Genomic DNA, 14,565 nt, shown 5'->3' with positions numbered 1-14,565 from the left:
CAGTGTCCGTCTGTCTGCTCTTGTTCTGGACTCCACTCCTCACCACCACACTCCAGACTCCCTAGCTGGTATGGCTTCCCCAAACAGGCCCAGCTCCGTCTTGCCTCAGGCCCTTTGCACATGCCATTCTTTTATGATACTCTTCTGTCTTCGAATGGATGCTCCGTCTCATCCCATAGGTTTCAGATGAAACTTCTGTCTTTCTGAAAAGCCCCTTCCTTGATAACCTCCCATCTGTACTCCCATTTTTAGTTTCTTGTTCAGTGTTTAACACAGTGTGCAAATATGTGTTTCCTTCTTTAACGTCCTTGCCCCCCCCCCCATGACTCCTTCCATACCTACCACCCTTCCTTCTCTTCCCATAGTGGTTCCTCTGAGTCCTTCCAACCTCAAGAAAGACACTCCAGAAAGACACTCTCAGGGCGCCTGGGTGGCTCAGCCAGTTAAACATCCAACCTCGGCTCTGTTCATGATCTCATGGTTTGTGAGTTCGAGCCCGCATCGGGCTCTCTGCTCACGGCTCGGAGCCTGGAGCCTGCTTCGGATTCTGTGTCTCCCTCTCTCTCTGCCCCTCCCCCGCTCATGCTCTGTCTCTTCCTCATAAATAAACATTAAAAAAAAAAGACACTCTCAAACATCCTCCATAAATTATGACCAACACCATCTTTATCTGCCGCTGGGCTATGAAAAGCTATGATTCTTTATGGATGTTAGTGCTTGATTGTTCATGCCTGTTGTCCCCATAGGACTCAGAATTGTTGGGGTCTTACCTTGTCCGCTCTGTTTGCCATTTCATACCTGGGTCCCGTGCAGGGCTCGGCCCAGGGTAGGTGCTCAATGCGATCATAGCGGAGAATGGATTCTAGATGTGTCCATCGCTCCTGCCCCCTGAGCTCCCCTTAGCAAAGAGGTTGTGTAAGAGATGAGGTTCCTACTTGCCCTCCGGCAGGGTCAGGCTCAGGTGCCCAGAGATAGAAATTACAATCATTCAACAGAATTTTTTCAAAGCATTCCTTATAAGAGTATAGCTCTGTGACTGTGACGACTTCTACAACAGTCGCTCGGCATTTTAACATTTTGACACTAGATGTGGACGTGGGATGAAAACAAGATGACAAACCCCATTTCCCACGGAGATGCCAGAGGAAGGTGACATCAGGCGGGAGGCACTCGGGACACTCCTGTGGCAGGTATTGAGGATGGGGAGGAGGGAGCTTGGTCCGAAAGGTGTTTTGGAGTCGACAAAGGATGGAAGAGTGAGGAAATGAGAATTAGAAAGAATTTGCATCTCAGCAGTGGTAGGTTGGGGTGAGAGGCTTGGGGTGGGAACTTTAGAGGAAATTTCTGCCTGTGACAAATTCCCCAGAGTAGGCGTGACCCAGGCATAGTGTAAGAAGCAGTGGACATGACAGCCAAGGTATAGAAACAACCTAAGTGTTCATCAACAGACGACTGGATAAAGAAGATGGGGTACAGATGTGCAACGGGAATATTATTGAGCCATGAGAAAGGACATCCTACCATTTGCAACAATTGGGATGAATCTTGAGGGCATTATGCTAAGATAAGCCGGGCAGAGAGAGACAAATGCTCTACGATATCGCTTTATGTGGAATCTTAAAAAACCAAACCCACAGACACAGAACAGTCGCTACCAGGGGTTGTGGGGTGAGGGAAAAGGGGAGATCTTAGTCACATGGGACAAACTTCCCGTTAAAAAATGAATACGTTCCAGGGATCTATTGTGCAGCACGATGGTTATAGCTGGTGATACTGTATCATGTACTTGGAAGTGGCTAAGAGACTAAATCTTAAGTGTTGTCAACATAATCACGGAAACGGTAATTATGGATGTGTTAGAGGCGTCAATCATTTTGCAGTACGTAAGTGTATCAAATCAGCATGTTGCCCCCCTTAAACTCACACAATGATACCTGTCAATTATATCTGAATAAAGCTGGGGGGCAGGGGAAACGCAGTGTGACAGACACCTGGTCCCTAGGCTGTGAGGTCTTCTGCCTTCTTACCATGACACCTTCATGAGAGAGATTTAGAAGAAATAAGGAAAAGGCCCTGCGTTCCGGGTTTGGTTCATGGAGCCCCAGATGCAGAAAAATGTGAACAATTCACCATGGGAAACGGGAGACTTCACAGCCCCAACATCTGCATCAAGGAGGGTAGTGGACGTCCCCTAACAGAAGGAGGCTGCATTGGACCCGTGTGATGTGGCTCTCACAGGACAGTATGAAACTCAGAAGTTGCAAAGGAAATAAACTCGCCAAATCTGATTTCATAAAAATGAAACTTCCCGTGCACTGGAGAAAAAACGCGAAGGCAAAAGAAAGGACGAATGAAGAACTGTTTGCAATTTCCATTTAATGGAATCAGATCAATGAGACGCAGCAGAATGCACGGAGTAAATGGAAAAAGTACAAGGACAGGGGTACACAGATGGAAGGAAAGGGATGGGACAAACCGCAAGAAATGAAAACTGCTCAACTACCTGTCTCAAGAAATACACACTTTAAAAAATGCAATATTGTATTTTGGCAAACAGATGGCTGAACATTAAAAAGTTCTTAAAATCCAGAGCCGGCAATGAGGTAAGAGAGTGGGCATTCCCAAATACAGGTGACTTGGAATGAACTTTCTGGACGGAACTATGGTTCTTTGTTCTGAAAATTTAGGGGCCCCTGGGTGGCTCAGTCGGTTAAGTGTCCAATTGCGGCTCAGGTCATGATGTCATGGTTCGTGAGTTCAAGTCCCGTGTTGGTCTCTGTGCTGACAGCTCAGATCCTGGAGCCTGCTTCGGATTCTGTGTCTCCCTCTTCCTCTGCCCCTCCCCCCCCCCTCAAAAATAAATAAACATTAAAAAAATTTAAATGTCATGTTTGCCTGGTTTGGGTCAGAGGTTCCATCAAGATAGAGTGGGTCAGGTGTCATGCCCCGGCCTGAGGAGGGCAGGAGGTGAGGCCAGTGTGTGCCGAATTGAGGTAAAGAGGTGGAGGGGAGACTCTTGGGAAAGCTCAGGTCTGTTCTTGGCCACAGAAAAGTGGGGCTCCCCTCTTTTTGCCAAGGTTGAAGGGGCTCCCTCTGGGGTGTTTGCAGGAGCCCCCACGGGATGGCCCCGGGAAGCAGGGGCTGCAAATGCAGAGGCAATCATGGCAGCCTGAGAGGCCCATTGAGATCCCCAGGTTACAGAGCAGGAAGCTGAGGCCCAGGCAGGCGAGGCCACTTCTGAGGAGCCCCATTCAGGAAAGGGCAGACCTTGTCCCAGGGCAGGACGGGGACCTCAGGCGTGGCCGGCACGATTCCCTTCTACTTCACTGAGGGAAGCAGCTGGATTGAGCCCCACTCGGCACTGGGCCTCGCCGGCTGCTCCCGAGGGACGGTTCCCAGGGTTGTGACGATCCCGAGGTCCAGCCTCCCCTTCAGTTATGAGCTGCGCTTGTTCTCCAGCAGCAGGACCAGCCTCGGGACCCCAGCAGAGTGTGAGCAGGGGCGGGGCAGAGAGAGAGGGAGACACAGAATCCGAAGCAGGTTCCAGGCTCCGAGCTGTCAGCACAGAGCCCGATGTGGGGCTCGAACTCACGAACCGCGAGATCATGACCTGAGCCGGAGTCGGACGCCCAACCGCCTGAGCCACCCAGGCGTCCCTCATGTCCCATTTCTAACTTTCTGAGCTGCACGTTGGGTCCAGTGGCTTCTAGATCCAAACTTTACTCAAGAGGGAGCTGTAAAAGTTCCACGTGGTTGGAACTTGTGTTTTTCAGTTTTTTCACTTGTGTCTAGAATAATCTCTGTCATTTGTACTTTTTCAAAAGAGTTTGAGGTTTTCATTGCAGGCCAAAGTGGTGAACTTTTATGTTGTCACCTGACGTTATCAGGATGTAGATTTTCATTTATTTCAATATGTTAAATATTTTTAAATTACAGAATGTATTTATATTTTACATTCTGTAATTTAGGTATTTCTATGGACACGAATTTTAAGCTTTCCATAGGAGCGGCTGGCAAGAGAGGAGAAAAGTGCAATAGCAAATTATGGCTTTGTCTTTCCTTCCTGCCTGCCTTCCTGCCTTCCTGTCTTTCTGCCTTCCTGCCTTCTTCCTTCCCTTCCTCTTTTCCTTCCTTCTTGCCTTCTGGAGACAGTTTGTGGAGCACTGAGCCCCCTGCGGAGGCCGCAGGGGACACGGACCGAGGAGCCCAGCGGTGACGTGTGGGTAGGTGCTCACCACATGGCCAGTGAGAGGAAGGGCTTTCCAGGCAGAGGGAACAGTGTGGGCACAGGATGAGGTGGGTCCACTGGGGCTATATACGGGGCGGGTTTGAGGGTGTGTGACTTTATTGTTGCTGTTCCCCCCCCCCCCGTAATGATGGTCTGCCCTGGTTGCCAGGTTCAGGGGTGGCTCTGGTGGAAGTCCTGTCTTCTCACTCTTGTGGCCCAGCCGGCTGTGGGGGCCACAGGGACTCTCCATCAGCCCCGGAACTGGGCTATTAGAGCAGTGGACCCGGGAGATGCTGTGGAGCTTTGTGGCAGGAGAACTTTATGATGTGAGACTAAATCTTGGTATCCATGGATTTCCGTGGGAGATGGCGGGGGGTGTTGTAGTAGGTGCCCCGCTAAGAGTTCTCTTGTTTTTGACAGACTTGTTCTACCAGTGAAAGAAAGACATTGTGTACAGAGGGACGAGGAACATGCCCATAGCAGTTCCGCATGAGTTCCAGAAAAATGTTTTGCCCTAGAAGAAGATGAGAGCCCAGAAGTACCTGGTGTCCTGGACGTGTCCCAAATAGGCCAGAGCTACCAAAAGTGATTCAAAGATCTTGAAGAAAAGTGGAAAGAACTCTTTCTTCTTGTAAGAGTCAGATTCCGTCTCTTGCACTGAAAACTCATGATGGTTTGGCTCGGAGAGCAGGAGGCTGAGAGAAACCACATCACCTCCAGACAGGAGGTGCGGACTTGAGACCAAGAACACCTTGGGAGCACCTGCTCCCTGTCACTTAGTTCTCTTTTGGCCACCAAGCGGTCCCCTGGCCCCTGTCCTTCCTCCATTCCTGAAGGCTGTGTTTCCGGTGAGCTCACATGTGGAGGTCATGGCAGAAGGGTGTTTTCTTCCATGCCTTGCCTCCAGGAACCCTGAGGGAATCCCGGAGCTGGCTTCCCACTGATGCAGGTTGTCGAGCAAGATAGTCAAGAGAGAATTCTTGAGACATTGCACGGTGCAAAAATATGCCTTTTATAACACAGGGACAGGACCCGTGGGCAGAAAGAGCTGCACTGGGCTGGTGAGGAGTGACTGATGATAAACTTTTTTGTTAGCAGGTGTTAGGGATGATGTACGTCTCTAAGGAATTTCTGGGTGCTGAAACGAGGGTCTATGGGACCTTGGAGGTCTGGCTGTTGTCAAGATAAGGTTGCCTTTAGTCTCTAAAGAAACATCAACACTAAGGCAGCCGTGAGGTCCTTAAGAATGTCATGTTCTGCACACCTCAGGGATTTATCAATGGGCTGCAAGTTGTAAGCTTTAATTTCAGCTGCCTTTCTCTTGACTTTGTTCTCCTCCTCACCAAAAGAGGTCGCCATCCTCCTCGCCCTCCCTCAGGGGCTTCCCGGGACACCTTCATCCAGAAAATGGAAATGAGTTACCTCCTGGCTTCCCTGGGCCCGCAACACGAGTCTGCTGGTGCAAACCCCGAGTCACCATGAAATCTCTTTCTTTTGTTCAAATGCGGTTTTAAAAAAAATTATCTGTATCTGTTTTTATTTTTTTTTAACTCTTGGGGCATCTGGGTGGCTCAGTCGATTAAGAGTACGGCTCTTGATTTCGGCTCAGGTCACGATCTCACACTTCATGAGATCGAGCCCCATGTCGGGGTCTAGGCTGGCAGTGCAGAGCCTGCTTGGGATTCTCTCTTTCTCGCTCTCTGCCCTTCCCCCACTCACACACATGCTCTCACACCCTCTCAAAATAAATAAGTGAACATTAAAAAAAAAAAAAAAAAAAAAAAAAGAATGGCCGGACCCTGCTGACTGCATGGAAGGCACGTGTGTGGAGTGAGGGGCCCAGGGGTGCTCCTGGTGGTCTGGGTCCAGCAGGGCTACTGCCTTCTTGATATCGGGGCCCTGGGCCAGGGTTGAACTGAGCTCAGCTACTCAAGGCAATAGAAGGTAAGTACAGGCTGGGATTCTCAGCTCTGTTCAGGTGGAGAGGCATCTGGGCCATTGGGGCCCTCAGTCTTTTCATTGAGACTGAAGAGCCTGCCCCAGTGTCACCACCACCTGTATAATGCATATGCCAGGGACATTGGGGGCAGCCTGTGCCAAGCTCTGGGGCGTCTATAGCCTCGGGACTGGGGGTTGGGTGTGAGTTGCTATGCCCGGCAGCCCGGCTAAGCCAGGATTAAGCGTGTCCAGGGCTGGATGCAGGTTATGGCCAAAGCAAAGCTGGAGCCTCTGGGTGATACAGTAAGCAGTCCTGGGACCCGAGGCTTGGACAAGATCCACCGTGCAGAGTGATAGTCCTGGCAGAGGCTGTCCAGGGCTTAATCCACGGCTGTGGATATTGTGGGCAGAGAATGCACTGGGTTCTTCAGGGACACCATGCTTAAGATGCTCTGGGGTCAGCTGGAACAATGTTTGAACCAGGTTCTAGAACCTCCAGGCCATGCCACTTGCGGTAAGTTATGGCAGGTCACTGGGCCCTCTTCCTCCCCTTATAAGGGAGTAAAGACAGACCCTCTCCTGCCAGAGAGTCGATGTAAAGGGTCCAGCTAGCGTCTGGTACCTGGAGGTTGCTCAGGAAACAGCAGCAGTTGACGTTAGGCTTCTCCAGGGACAGAGTACTGAGTCAGCTTCTGTGGACAAATAGAGGTGGGACAATTAGCCAGGAGAACCCTGACACGGAGAGGCAACTCAGGGCAAATTATCTGGATCTATCAGACTAGGACATGAGAAAAGCGGGGGAAGCGGGGGAGGATTCTCAGGGATATAGCCTGGGAGAGTCAGAGCATTAAACTGTGTCTCCTGGTCTCTCACGGCACCTGAACAAAGTAGCCCTCTGTGAGGGTGGAATGAATGAACAGAGAGGGTGGGTGATGAGTGACGTTTGTCCTTTCCATTGGCGGAAGTTCTTCATGCAGCCACCAGAGGGCAGAGCTGACTTGCACATACCCTGTGGGCTGGCAAACGGGCTTCCTGTTGGGAGTTCTGAGTGCTCCATGGGGGATGACGAGCCTCAGGGCTCAGGGACCTCCCTCCTTCACCATGGAACAAGAGGCCATCAGAGCCCCTGAGAGGTCAGGACTCCCTCCCCAATATTCCATCTCTCTAGAACAAGACAGTCCAGATGAGACAGATATTCATATATCAGTCTGACCAGATCTCTCAGGGCTTTGGTGTGCCTATGCCCCGTCTTTGCCCAGGGAGTGCTCCCCATTTCTTCTTTGTTAGGAAAGTACTTTTCTCAGGGGTGAAGGATCATGCGCATGAATCCTATCCCACGCAGGGCTTGAAACCAGGGTCTCTCGGCCAGGAGGTGTCTTTATGCCTATTTTAAAGGTATAAAAACTGAGTCCCATTGCAAGGTCATCGTTATCAATGAGACCAGAGCCCCAGTTGAGCGTGGGGTGGAATTCATCGTGTGTGTGCATTCTCCACGCGCCCCCTCCCCACCCCACCTTGGTGTGATAATGGCCGATGACCTTGATGGGAGATGGGGAAGGATGGCCGGGCACTCAGGGGCAGGGAGAAGAGGCGGCTGGCATCAGGCTCTGCTGAACTGGGAAAGGTGATGGCTGGGTCTAAAATACTTCTTCCTCTTACTGGGGGAGGGCTGCAGGGTTGGAAAGCAATCCTTGCATGAAGCCCCCAGGACCCTGCCGCTTGAGGACACAAGCCCATGTCCCCACCGCGGCCTAGCCTGTCACTCGTGGAGCTCTATAATCCCCTGTTCAGGATTGACCTGTCCACCTTGACCACAGTGGGCATGTAGGTGGCCGTGGGCTCCGGGACACATCCACTGAGGCGACCGAGGCTTTCTACTCCTCCCGAGCAAGAGGGAGACTCAGAGGGAGCCGGTGGCATCCTTTTCTCCAGGGCTGGTGGCCCCTCCCTGGGGAATTGGCCATTTTACACACACACACACACACACACACAACCCGACCCAGACACTCCTGTACTGACACAGGCAGAGACACACGTGGACAAACACACAGTTGATATGACATGTGTGTTCCCCACGCAACCCCTAACTCCCCAGACACAAAAGTCACACAGACACCCACAGACATGTCCTCAGGACATGGCTTAGGGACAGTGCTGCTGAATTGCCTGGACAAGGCTTCTCAGTGGAAGCACACGTGGCTAGTGGTCGATGTCCCTGCAGTAGTCCCCAGCCATCGTTGTCCTGAAGGCCCACGCTGAAAGTCCCTCCAGGCCTGGCCCCCAGCCTCGGGCAGTGTGGGGCCCAGGGCCCAGCGCGTCCCCTCAGGTCTCAGGTGGGAGCATGGCCATGTAGCTCAGAATTAGAGTCCCGGCTCTAGCAGAGACCAGGCCTGCCCTCGGTGTGCAGGGGGGGGCTCAGTTCCTCTGGCTCCGGCCACCTGTGAAGCACAAATCCAGTTTTTTCTATTTATATTCTTACTCATACTTTTTATATTAACACCATTCCCAAGAAAACCAAGATGTCTTCGCTTAAAGTTGCTTCGGGTAAGGGCTGATCGGAGGCTGGAGTCTTTGTTTGTAGAACCCTTGGGTCACTGACTGCCGGCTCTGGCCCCGACCCCAAGGCCCTCTGGCATGACACACAGCATGGTCCCAGAAGATCCTCGTTAGGGATAATACAGACGCCAGGAAAGCCCTGCTTCCCCCCGGCACCCTGAGCCGGTGTGTGGGTCCCTGACACCTTGTAGGTGCAGGGCAGATGTCCCCACACCGGTCCTTCCACCAGGCTTCGGTGTGAATTACCACCACTTATCACCTCTTCAGCCCAATGAGATGGGTAGGCTTGCTATCCCACTTTATAGGTGAGAGTCTGCGTCTCCATGAGGCTTAGGGTCCTGCCGAAGGGCCCCTGTCTCCTCCAGAGCTTGCCCTGCCCTGTTCACCTGCCTCCTGAGTCCTTGCCCGTGTCCTGTTCTGACGCCCCTTCCTCACCATGGGCATTCGCACCCCGGCTGGTACCAGGCAGGCACTCGGGAAATACCTCCATCTGGTCTAGGAGGAGGGGTGGCACGGGCCTGGGATGAGAATGGCGGAAATGGTCAAGCCTTCTCGAAATCCACTGTGTGGCCCTCGCTTGACTGTTTCCTACAGTTCCTTGAACTGCGAGTACAGCAAAAAGAGAGGTGATATCCTTGAAAGTAGGTCCTTGGGACGCGACCCCAAGGGTGTGGCCAGAGCAGCCATCTGTCACTGCGGCCAGCGGGCTCCGGAGGGTGGCAGTGGAGGAGGGGCCTCCGGCCGGGTGTCAGACCCACCACCGTGAACATCCTGGGTGGCGGCCAGGTGGGGCTGTGAGTCTCTGTCCTCATTGCCTCCTTTCTCTCTTCATCTCACGGGGGAAAGGGGGCTTTGCCGGGGGGGACTCACGGTGCTGACGCTGCTGGTGGCCAGAGAGAAGCCGTGCCTGAGAGATGCCCGCCTTCAGGCCTCCGATGCAGGCCTCCGACGGCGCGTTGGTGCTCCCAGGATGAAGAGTCCGGGGGATGAGGGAGAGCCAGACAAGGGGACGGGGAGAGCGAGAGGCACTGGCCAGAGGGCAGGAGGTGTGAGGAGTCTGTGCCCAGGAGTGAGGTGAGGGCAGAGCTTCCAGGGAAGGGGGCACGGCCCGACGTGAGGTGATGCCAAAGGCCCGCGATGGCAGGCAGAGGCATGGCCCCCTGATTCGTCCCCAGGAGGTCTCGGGTGAACCGGATAGAGGCAGAGTAATTTAAAATAAGCATGTAAGGGCGCCTGGGTGGCTCAGTCGGTTGAGCGTCCGACTTCGGCTCAGGTCACGATCTCACGGTTTGTGGGTTCAAGCCCCGCATCAGGCTCTGTGCTGACCTCTTGCTCAGAGCCTGGAGCCTGCTTCAGATTCTGTGTCTCCTTCTCTCTCTGCCCCTACCCCACTCACGCTTTGTCTCACTCTGTTTCTCAAAAATAAATAAATGTTTAAAAAAATTAAAAAAAAAATTTTTTCACATTTATTTATTTTTGAGACAGAGAGAGACAGAGCATGAACGGGGGAGGGTCAGAGAGAGAGAGGGAGACACAGAATCTGAAACAGGTTCCAGGGTCTGCGCTGTCAGCACAGAGCCCGACGCGGGGCTTGAACTCACGGACCGCAAGATCATGCCCTGAGCTGAAGTCGGATGCATAACTGACTGAGCCACCCAGGTGCCCCCCCAAAAAATTTTTTTTCTTAAATAAGCATGTAGAAGGGCACCTGGGTGGCTCAGTCGGTTAAGCGTCTGACTTCGGCTCGGGTCATGATCTCATGGTTCATGAGTTCAAGCCCCGCGTCACAGAGCGTCCAGCTCTGTGCTGACAGCTTAGAGCCTGGAGCCTGCTTCGGATTCTGTGTCTCCCTCTCTCTCAAGCCCCCTGCCCCCCACTCGTATTCTGTCTGTCTCTCTCCATCTCTAAAAAATAAATAAAACATTATTTTTTAAATGAATAAAAGTAAAATAAGCATGAATCCGATTGTTCTCATATCTGACATAGTAAACTCAGTTCTCCTTCTGAATAAAATCCAAGGCCCCCCCCGTACTGGCCAGTGCCCATCTCTCTCTCTGCCTTCATTCTGGGTTCTTCTTCCCCTCTCCCACCACACCCCAGCCACCTTGGTCTTCTTTTGTTTCCCCAACAGGCCATGCTTATTCCTGTTCTAGGTCCTTTGCATATATCATTCTTTTTCTTTCTTTCTTTCTTTCTTTCTTCTTTCTTTCTTTCTTTCTTTCTTTCTTTCTTTCTTTCTTTATTAATTTAGAGAGAATTCTAAGCAGGCTCCATGCTCAGCACAGAGCCCAATATGGAGCTTGATCCCATGGCCCTGGGATCATGACCTGAGCTGAAATCAAGTTGGCTGCTTAATGGACTGAGCCAGCCAGGTGCCCCTCACATGCCGTTGTTTTTTGCCAGGGATGCTCTTGCGCTCCATTCAAATGGCCACCTGCCTCTCGCCCCGCAGGCTTCAGCTGAAGTGTCACCTGTTCTGAAGGGACTCCTTTCCAGACACCCCTCCTAAAGTGGGTCCCCTAATGCTATCTTCTTCCTCCGGACACTTAGCTTCCTCCTGTGTGGCCCACACACGTGTCACATATCTGCCCGCTTAGCCTGCCCACAGCCGCCCCTCCCAAGACCCAGGCCTCTTTGCATGGGGCCCCTCGCCCTTCCAAGTCAGCCTAAAGTCACTTCTTAGACAGATCTTGAACATACTAATATATTAAGCCCAGTCCCATCTCTTGCTGTTGACACAGTAGGGGTTTCCTTTCCAGCAGTTACAAAGGGTGGAATTCGTACGGGGCAGCCTGTGTCCGTGTGTACCCTGCCCTCTCCAAGGGACCCCAAGCGTGCCCCTTTCTGTCCACTGCAGATGACAGGTATTCAGTGCCAGGACTGGATCCCACGAGGGGCTCAGTTCATCGTTTAGAAGGAAAGAGTCAATCATCAGCATTTCTCCCTATCTCTCTCTGTCTCTCTGTCTCTGTCTGGGTCTGGGTCTCTCTCTCTCTCTTTCAGCAGCAGACCCCTCTTGGCTGTGTGTCCTGGGGGATGATAAGGACTCTTTATCGCATGCTGAATCAGGACACGCCCACAGAGGTGGATCACACCCAAGCTTCTACAGGTAGAATTTGCCAGATACAACACAGGATGCCCAATTAAACGGAAACGTCAGATAAACACAAATAATTTCTTAGTCTAAGTCCCAAATGTTGCATGTGACACACTTATATTAAAAAGTTATATGTTTCCAGGGTGCCTGGGTGGCTCAGCTGGTTAAGCATTTGACTTCAGCTCAGGTCACGATTTCACGGTTCGTGGGTTCGAGCCATGCGTTGGGCTCTGTGCTGACAGCTCGGAGCCTGGAGCCTGCTTCAGATTCTGTGTTTCCCTCTCTCTCCACCCCTCCCCTGTTCATGCTCTGTCTCTCTCTGTCTCTCAAAAATAAATAAATGTTTAAAAAAATGTTGTCACCACAAAAAAGAAATGGCGAATATGTGAGGGGATGAAGGTGTTAACCCAAGCTACAGGGGCAATCATTTCACAATATGTGAGTTTCTCAACACCTAAGCTCGCACAGGGTTATATGTCAAGTATATTCCAATAAAGGCCAAAAAAAAAAAAAAAAAAAAAAAAAAAGAGCCTAAAACATGATGTGCTTCTCCAGAGTTCAGAAGGCACACAAAATTGTATTAAAAATGCTGATGGTGGAGAGGAGGATGAAAGGCTATGCTGACAGAGTGTGAAGAAAAAAAACAAGTAATGTGAATTTTTAAACAAATTGGACTTTTTAGGTAATAGAAATAGATTCATTTGTCACGTAAATTATTTTTTTAAATGAAATGACATTTATTGCCAAGGCACCAATGTGTGTGTGTGTGTGTGTGTGTGTGTGTGTGATGTGTTGACGATCTCGGGAAACAATAGCCTGAATTCTCTTTTCCTTCATGTTGTTGAGCTGTCCCCTGGATTCCTGAGATTAGACCTTGACTATATGGTTAGCTAGTAAATTAGCTTCTCGATCTCTTTGTCTGTAGGTACAAGCAACATAAGCCCATCCCCCTGACTGTGAGAATATTATGGCAGAGGATTTAAAATGGATGAAAAGAGAGGTGGGTAATAAATAACGCTGCGCGGGTGCCCCAGGAAATTCAGGAAACCTCCTTCAGCCTCAGCTGACTTAATTCTCAAGTGAGGATTTACTTCCTGTAGATCTCAGAGACTTTTTGTGATGATCCAAACTGACCGCTAGGGGGCGCCTGGGTGGCTCAGTTAGTAAGCTTCCGACTTTGGCTCAGGTCACGTTACGACGGTTCCTCTTGAGTTCAAACCCCGCATCAGACTCTCTGCTGTCAGTGCAGAGCCTGCCTTTGGATCCTCTGTCTCCCAATCTCTCTGCTCCTCCTCCACTCATGCTGTCTCTCTCTCTCTCTCAAAAATAAGTAAAACATTAAAAAAAAAAAAACAGACCTAGAAAATTCACAAAACCTCCTTCAGCCTCAGCTGAAGGAATTCTCAAGTGAGGATTTACTTCTGTACATCTCAGAGAGCTTTAGGGATGGATGATCCAAAATGATAGCTGGCTCCAGGCAGCCCTACGGACTCCTTACTCAACTAGAACCCAGGCAGCGGGAGAGGACGGGGTGGTGAGGAGTTTCCTGAGCAGTAATTCAGTAGAGGTGTCACATTTGCTTGGAAGTGCTCGCCCAGACCTCAGGGGTTGGCCCATCCTTCCGGAAGTGTTCGCTTTCTGGCTCCAACCACGGTGAGTGAGGAGATGACCGCACGGGAAGGTGTCCTGTCACGGGGAGGACAGGGTAGAGTGAAGGTGGCTTCGTATGGGCCGCCAGGCCCCGGCAGGGTGAAGAGAGTGTCCTCACAAAGAGGGTGTCCCGGAACAGGGCTCAGAACCAAGAGAAACAAATGTGTTTTAAGGGGGAGGACAGTTTGGGTGATGACCTCATTATTAGCAACGTGCTGGCACATTCTCTGTAAATCATGTTTTTAAATTCTCTACGGATAACACACCCCCCTATCACCTGTATCCTGAGGTGACAGCCTCCCCATCCTCCTCCGTCTGGCCTGTGTTTGGTGTGCCTCAAGCATGAATCCACGCTGAGATGAATACATACGTGAAATAAAAAGGGCAAGTTTGAGGAGAAGTGGGATCTTTATGCAGTACTGGAGTGGTTTCCACAAAAGGGGTATTAGTGCAAAAGAGAGACAGAGCTAACGGTATGGGGGGAAAGTCTGGCCCACACCGTCTTAACCACATGATCCGAGTGATGTCGTCGTTACTGAGCTGAGTTGAAACCGGGGCACTGGCTAGAACACAGCATCGTTTTCGGATGTTCCTGCCGGTGTTGCAGGACCTGACTCTAATCCTGAGGCAATACATCAGAAAAACAGAAACCGAGAGACATCCTCAACTAACTTGTTATCACCAAAAAGTGTCAAGGTCCTGGAAGTGAAGGAAAGACTTTGGCACTGTTTCAGATTTCAGGAGATGAGACATGAATACTCAATGGAACACGCAATCTCAAACTGGAACCTTTTGCCATAAAGGACACTACTGGGGTGCATTTGGCAAATTTTGTGCAGGGCCTGAAGGTTACGTGGAGTTATGGTATCAGTGTTAATTTTTCTTTTCCTTCTTCCCTCCCTCCCTCCCTCCCTCCCTTCCTCCCTGCCTCCCTTCTTCCCTCCCTCCCTCCCTTCCTCCCTTCCTCCCTCCCTTACTCCCTCCCTCCCTTCTTCCCTTCCTCCCTTCTTCCCTCCCTCCCTTCCTCCCTCCCTTCCTCCCTTCTTCCATTCCTCCCTCCCTCCCTCCCTCCCTCCCTTCTTCCCTTCCTCCCTCC

The sequence above is a fragment of the Panthera uncia genome, chromosome D2, assembly GCF_023721935.1.
Source record: "Panthera uncia isolate 11264 chromosome D2, Puncia_PCG_1.0, whole genome shotgun sequence".
In the NCBI taxonomy this organism is placed as follows: Eukaryota; Metazoa; Chordata; class Mammalia; order Carnivora; family Felidae; genus Panthera; species Panthera uncia.
The sequence above is the reverse complement of the archived record's forward strand: the minus strand, read 5'-3'. Positions refer to the sequence as shown.